An 8065-nucleotide genomic window follows, 5' to 3' on the forward strand; every position below is an offset into this window, starting at 1 on the left:
ACACCTTTTGGAACTCATTATCTCTTTTCTCCTGCATCTTCTGGAGTTCATTATCTCTCAACTTTTGCATCTCATTTAGTTTGTCACTACGAATATTCTGAATTCTCTATCAGACATTACCATGAGATCTACTGTACTGTCTGTGGATGATGAGGAATTGTTCTTTTCTCTTAGGGGAGAGATATTTTCCTGATTATCATGTTTCTTGTTCCTCTGCTGTTGTTTCTGGTCATTCTGTAACAAAATCTATCCTCCACTTGTCTGAATAGTTCAGTAGTCTTGGAGATGGAGTTTAGAGCATAACTTCCCTGAACTCACCAGGACACACTTCAGCTTTAAAATGGCTTCTTGTCTGACTATTTCAGGAGTCCAGGAGATGGAGTTTTATTTATTTATTTATTTTTTTGAGAAACCTTCATAATGTTTACCTTAATGGTTGTACTAATTTATGTTACAACAATATACAAGGGTTCTCTTTTCTCACCAACAATTGTTATATTTTATCTTTTTGATAGGAGCCATTCTAACAGGTGTGAGGTAATAGCTCATTATGGTTTTAATTAGCCTCTTTCTCCTTATTAGTGATGTTGACCATTTTTCCTTTATGTGTGACTATTGGTATATATATATTTTTTTTATTTAAAATTTTTAGGGAGATTTTTGCTACTGGGCATGTGTGCTCACCAGAGATACAGGAAGTCAGAAGTCATCCACCAGTCAGGATGGCCATACCACTATCCCTTCTCCTCCATTCTCCTCTCAGGATTTTGGGCATGCATGCACATGTGCCCAACATGAGTTTTAAGCCACTGGTTTCAGGACTTGAACCATATTTGACTATGTGGGAATCCAGCGATGTAACCATTATGCCATCTGCTGGCCCCAGTATGTTCTTCTTTTTTTTTAATGTTTGTTTTAGGTCATTTCTCTTTCAATTTAATTTATTTTTTAATTTACCAGAGAGCATGTGGACTTGCCAGAGAGAGAAAGACAGAGACATAGAAAATTAGAAAGCATTCCCCATGAGGCATAGTAACAGCATAGTCCTTTCTTCTCTGTTTTTTCCTCCTATCCAGATTTTGGGCATGCATGCATCTGCACTTGGCATGTTTTCCAAGCCACTGTGTTGGCTGTATGAGACCCAAACCTCAAATACTAGACCACAGGTCAACCCCCTTTGTCCATTTCTTAATTGAATTATTTTTTTTCTTTCTATATAATTATTTGAGTTCCTTATATACCTTAGATATTGATTCCTTATCAGATGTATAACTTGCAAATATTTTCTCTCAATTCATAGGCTGTCTCTTTACTCTGTTAATTGTTCCCTTTCTGTATGGAAGCTTTTTATTTTCATGTGATCCTATTTATAAATGAGAAAGCTGAGGCCAACTTAATACTTGCTCATACCTCCAAAAAATTAGAGGCAGAGCTGGGATTATACCTTGATTTACCAAGTCTTAGCTTCGAGAAACCCTTCATCTCTGAAAAAGGGATTAAAAGTGACCTATAAGAGAGAGCATGATAAGAAGTTGCCAAAAATACAAGCAGCAGAAGAAAAACAAGACCAAAAATTATTACAAATGTGCTGGTTTTAATAAATTATTAGGGCTTGAGCCTCCTGGCACCCACAGTAAAAACAGAAAATCTTTAGAGTTTTCTAAAGGAAGACAGAAGGATTTTCATCGTTGTTTTGCTTTGTTTGATTTGGTTTTTTAAAACTACATTAATACTAGGGATATTTAGATACCAAACTGTTTGCTAACACTAGAAGGTGTTTAGTGCTGGTATCCTATAATAAATGCAGAAGCATGTTTTCATGGCTACACTTTATACCAACTAAGATGTCTGGAGGGCATAATCCAAATAAACCCTGATTCAGAGATGTACTATATAAAACAGGTACTATTGGAGGTTTAGAGGCTGGAACCCTGCCTGATCCTTTTCCTCCTACCTCCCGAGCTCCCAAGAAATTCCAGAGACAAAAAGACTCTGGAGTATTAATTCTCCAAGTCTGGATCCTGGGTTGTGCCTGAGGATAGCCTGAAGCCTTTGGAAGTCTGGCTGGCAGCTCTTGCTCTGGTGATACCTGGTGCTTTAGAAGTGTGGGTGCCCATCAGCACTGCTTCACTCCATCCTGTGCCTGAGAGGCTAGGTTCCAGCTGGGTTAAAACAAGCATTTCCTATTGTCTTTGACCACAGTAAGAGAGATGGTTGGATGTTCTGCTGGAAACCATTTAATCTTTCCTTGTTAGTTTATCATTGGGATTTTTTTTTAAACAATTTCTTGAGTTTTTTTCCAAGGTTAAGGAGAAGGATACTGATATAAATATATCACTAAGGGAGGGAAGAGAGCCCCACCCTAATCAAATTTGCGCAGAGACAGGATAAAAATTAACCTTCATTTGAATATGTAAACAAACATGGCATTTGGTAATGTCCAGCCGTCCTTGGCTTGGGTCACCAAAGAGCAGCATAAAGTGATTCATCTGCTGGATCTTTTACAGCAGGAAAAAACTTTATTCTTAAAGAGTTTTTACACTTGGATAAGTGCTAAATAATAATAATAGGCCAAGACTGAAGGAAACTCTTTTGATTGGAAGGGTGTCAACATAGGCAGGATGAAGAACTGGGAGTTCTTCAAAGAAGTGAGGGGGTGACAAAATATGGGTTGATGAATGCTGACATTCTGAATAAAATCACTCCATGCCTTCACCTAGGTCAAGAAACGACATTGTTTTCCTGAGCCGCGGTGACAGCGAGGTGACAGAGATTAATAGCTTGGTATTGACTGAGCAACTTCGAGTTCCTTATCTCTGTCAAGTCAAGGCTGTGTCCAAGGGCTGAAAGTGTTATTAGACTTATAATTGCAAAGACATTTAAAGGGTTTCCCCTTAAGGGACTATGAAATCCAATAAACCTTTCACAAAACCTCAAGCACTCGAGTGCAAAGCCCCCATCTGGGAGAGCTGCATGCTCCCAGCCAAGTGCTAGGGAAACCTTGAAGCCGCCAACATTGAATAATGTTTGATTTATGAAGTTGGTTTTGAATTTGTATCAGTTGTTTTATTAAAAATATATGAAAGGAAGTTTTAAATATGAGCAAGCCCTGTAGGCGCTTGCCTGCACTGTGCTGCCTGTCTGGCTGAGCCTTGTCCTTTTTTCCTCGCTCTGTTGCTTGGACCCAGGAGGAGTTAGGAGAGAAAAACAGTGTGGCTAATTTGCTGGGTTAATTTGGTCTGCCAGGGATTAAGTCTCAATTTTTCACCTGCACTTACAGAGGAAGGCAGAGGGTCTGGAGAATGCTGGAGTGGGTGTGTACAGAATCGGTGGATTTGATTTGCCAACTGTGAGGTAACTCAGGGACATCACTCAGCCTGCGGGATCTACTTGTCAAACAGCAATAGGGACAAATACATCAACTTCTAGAAAGACATTCCTCCTTTCTTCCAGGAAGGCACCAGCACTGGAGGCAGTAGGCAGGAGTAAGTTGGTTAGCCAGTGACCTGTTTAGGGGTACTAGGTATAGGGATGGGGATTGCAGAGCAATATGGAACTCTGGGACTCAACTTTTCCATCTGTCAAACAAGAGGATTGGACCAGACTGCCAAAGGGTCACCTCTGATTCTGTGCTACTTAGACCTGTGAGAAGAACTCATTATAAGGCAAGACTCCCAGGACTGATTTTTTATCACCTCATGGCCAGAGAGATGTATACTCATGAGAAGGACAGGGTAGAGGCTCGGAGACCTGAGAAGGCTGCTGGCAAATGCTTCATCCAGAAGGGAGACTATGAGTCATTAAAGTATGTTTGTTAAAGGAGATCTCCATCTCTAGGGCCAGCCCAGTGGGGATGGCCAGCATGAAGTCTCTTGGAGAGTTGTAAACATTTGGAAAGATTTAGGGCAGAGGGCATCTATTTCACACTTGACCTAAGACAATTGCAACAGGTGGATATGAGGAGCTTGGATGTCTGAGTCTATTATTATTATTACTTTAGTTTTTGCTATAAAGCACATGTGCTTGCTGGGGTTGGGAAGAGAAAGAGAGAAACTGAGAAATCACTCCCTATGGTGGATGACTGTTCCATAATCCTTTCTCCTCTATTCGCTTCTTGAGATTTTGGGCATGACACACATACACTTGGAATGTTTTTCAAGCTGCTATGTATAGGACTTGTATTATTCCGTCAGCTATGTGGGATCCAGCCGCCTTAGCCTCCATGCCATCTGCTGGCTCCTAGATCCATTATTTTTAAACATAAATGCCTGGGTGATTTATAAAGAAGAGAGATTTATTGGGCTCATGATTCTGGTAGTGGAAAGTGTCCAAAGGTTTCTGGTGCTCCATGATATGGCTGATAGAAGCAAAGAGGAAGGCAGGCATGTGCAAAGGGAGAGAGCATATGAGCTGTGAGCATCCATCTTTTATAACAACCCACCCTTATGAGAATTAACTCTTCCTGTAAGAGTTAAGAGAGGACTTACTCCCTCCTGCAAAACAGCAGTAATCTATTCATGGCACCATAATCCAAATATCATCTATTGGGTTCACCTCTCAAAGGTCTCACCACCTCCCAACATGATTATATTGGAAACCAAGCTTCCAGGATATGAACCATTGGAGGACAAACCATTATCCAGACCATTGCACTGGGGGAGTGAGAGGCCTGAAGGACAAAGGGTGTGGCCTCACAAGTTTATTCCAGAGGCACCCACTCCCTGTATTCCTTCCTTCCCCTGAGATGAGGAGGCTCTCTTATGGCTCACAAAGCTCAGTCTCATATTACTGCCTCATTACTATTATTTCTCCAACCCTCTGTTGGGCACATAGGAGGTGGTTAATAAATATTGGTTCAGGGCTCAGCTATGGTGATACATGGGCATGCCCATGATCCCTGCTAATTTCAGAGCTTGGAGGAGAATCATAGCATAAAGACCCTATCAAGGGTCCTTGTTTATCTCTCTTTCTTTCTCTCTCTCTCTCTCTCTCAGAAAATAAACTTCTAAAGTAAAGGAAAACTATTATTTCAGTGATTGTGTTTGGGTCACTTATTATCCCCTATTATCTGCTCCATACCATCAGTGGTAGCCAAATGTGTCCAGCCAACCTGGTAATCTACCACAAGGCCATGGACACTTGCCAGAATTGATGGGAGTAGGTAGCTTATATCGTTTGACTTAAGAACCTCTTTACAGATAAGGGTGTTTTCGAAGATTCTGAAATACTCTCTATGCTGTAAGTCTGTGTGTCTAGTGGGGAGGCTGGGGATGAAGGATGAGAACCATAAAGGGCTCCAAGCATTGACTCTGGGAGCCTTTCACATGAAGTTCTCTCCTTGTCCTTCCTTCCTGCAGTGAGAAGAAACTTTGAGTATCCCTGGGGCTCGCTATGAAGATTCTGGTGGATGGAAAGTTTATATCACTGTGTTATTACCCTATTGCTCCCAGCATGGCACATCATAGACAAATATGAGTTGGATCAATGAATTAATGAAGACCATCCATCAACTATACTCCCACCCTGTATTTTTAAAGGTTTCTCTCCTTTTCTTTTTTCTTTCCTTCTTCTCTCTCTTCCTTTTTCTCTTTCTTTCTCTCTCTCTTTCTTCCTTTTTCTTTTTCTCCTCTTTCTCTCTTCCTCTTTCTTTTTTTCTTTCTTTCTTCTTTCTTCCTTTCTTTCTCTGTCTTTCTTTCATGAACAAGAGAGAGAGAGAAAGAGAGAGAGAGAGAGAGAGAGTCAGAGAGCCCAACAGAGTCTTGATGCTGCCGACTTCAGCCAGCCCTGTAGATGGGCATGAAAGTCTGGGGCATGATCACGCCTGGCATATTCAGGAAGGATCCCAGACACAAACCCAGAAATTTCCCATCTAGGTAAGCCTTGATGTGTTTGTGTTGAGTGTTGTGTTTTATTGCTGTGCCACAATCTGGCCCAACCTCCACCCTATTAATGCCATCTAAGGATAGTCAGCCAGTGTGTTGACTCTGCTGAGGAGCTGTAGGCATTTGTAGACACTATCCTACTTTGAACCACTGTGTGGAATTCCCTTATCTTCTTGTTCAGTTCTGACCTTAGGTGTTATAACTCATCACCACCTGTTTTCTGATATCTTGGACTCCCAGTGCCTTATGCTTATCTTATAGATAGTTTAATGATCTTCCCTGAACCCTTTCCACATGCCAGGCTCAGCAGGATGGGCAGTGGGAGATGCTAGGAAGGGCAGTAAGCAGGTGACAAGAGCCAGTGTTCTTATCTGTAGAATGGGGAAAAATATTGAGGTCTGCTTTAGATGGCTTCTTAGAAATAAAGGATGCTAAAGCATCAAACATCTACTGAACATAGCAATATGCCAATTGATGTATGATGTTCTGAGGTGTCTACCACTATCATCCCAATGATCCCCTTTTGACATGCAAGGATACTTGAGTCTTACAAGCGTTAAGTAGCTTAACTAATGTTGTGCAGCTTGCTCTGGCAGAATTTGGACCAAATCTGGTAGAACTTGAGTTTTCCTCTGAAGCTCATGTTAACACCAACTCTCTCTAAACTGGATATATGTCACATAGTGTTTTGGGGTGATCTCTTTGTGTTGGGAATAGGAAGCAATACTTCTTCCTGGTGTGCACCAATGGCCAGTGATCATTCAACATAATTTCACAAGAACTTCCTACCTGGTAGATTTCTCCTCAAGACTGGATCTGCAATTCTAATACCACCCAGAGTCTTCCAAGTTTGCAGCATAGTCAGATCTTCAGAGCCTCCATTGATCTAAGTGAATTCAAGGGTGGTGTTAGATAGGAGGATAATTTGATTCAGAACATGCCTGTTCAAAGGTGTTTCTCCAAACCATAAAAGATTGACCTGGTGGAGGAGTACCTTGGGGAGTGGAGGACTGCCCACATTGGTAGAGGACTGCCTCGTATGATGGAGAAGTACCCTACATGGTGGGACTATCCCAGGTGGTGAGAACTATCTGAGATGGTGGAGAACTTTCCAGGTGGTGAAGGACTACTTCAGGTGATAGAGGACTGCACCAGATGGTGGAGAAGTTATCTGGACAATGAAAAAACACCCTGGGTAATGGAGGGATATTCCAGGCCATGGAGAAGAGTACAGAATGCCCAGTCAGTTCACTCACTACAGATTGGGATCCATGGGTTGGGATATTCTCAGGAATCTCCTTCTAGAGCTCTCTATTTTTCTTAGGATAGGGAACAGAAGGTGTCTTCTTGAGAACAAAACTAAGTCAAGACAGCAGACATATTGCACCTGAGCCAGAACTCTGCAAGGCCGGATGGCAATGTCCGGGGTGAAAGACTCGCATAGAATTTTTTTGATTTTGAGGCATAGTTTGAGCTCTTGAACAGGATCATCTTTCATGGGGCAGGAGGAGTGAGGAAGAGACAACCTCCAGCTCCTTCTTGGGGCACTGTCTCCTCCATCTGTTCTAGCCAAGAGGGGTAGCCACGTCAATCAAAATGCTGGTGTCCAGGAGGTGGGAGAACGGTGTTTCCCTTGCCATTTGAAGAGACTGTAATGACTTTCAGATGATCTCTCCTCCCTCTGCATAACCCCTCTGTTCCTAAAATAGATGGTCCCCAAGGCTCTTCCAACTCATCCTTCTTCCCATCCCCTCCTTCCTCCATGAGCACATTCATCTGTTGCGGGCACCCTGCTCCTTGCTCTTCTGTTTTATTCCCCTGTGTGCTCAAGTTCGCACCATCCATTTCTGGGCCAGCTAAACCCTGGTGCCCCATACCCTACATAGACATAGTCTTGGGAGGGGTTGTTGGCATCACCTCTGAGCACCAGCATCCTGCCAACTTTCATTCAGCAGCCTAAGTGGCATGCCCACTGCCTGTAGGCTCTTGGATCTTGTAATTTGCTAAAGTCTCTGTTCTTTCTTGCCTACTAGCTATTTCAAACTGATTCAGTGTTTTGCAGAGTTGAGCTCTCGTGATATTGAATCCATGGGACTGTGGGCTGCTTGGATGTTTGTTTTTAAGCTTGGCCTTCAATAGTTTGTCATGTTTTTTTTTTTTTTTTTTTGGGGAGTTTTTATATA

The sequence above is a fragment of the Tupaia chinensis genome, unplaced genomic scaffold (assembly GCF_000334495.1).
Source record: "Tupaia chinensis unplaced genomic scaffold, TupChi_1.0 Scaffold000422_1, whole genome shotgun sequence".
Classification (NCBI taxonomy): Eukaryota; Metazoa; Chordata; class Mammalia; order Scandentia; family Tupaiidae; genus Tupaia; species Tupaia belangeri.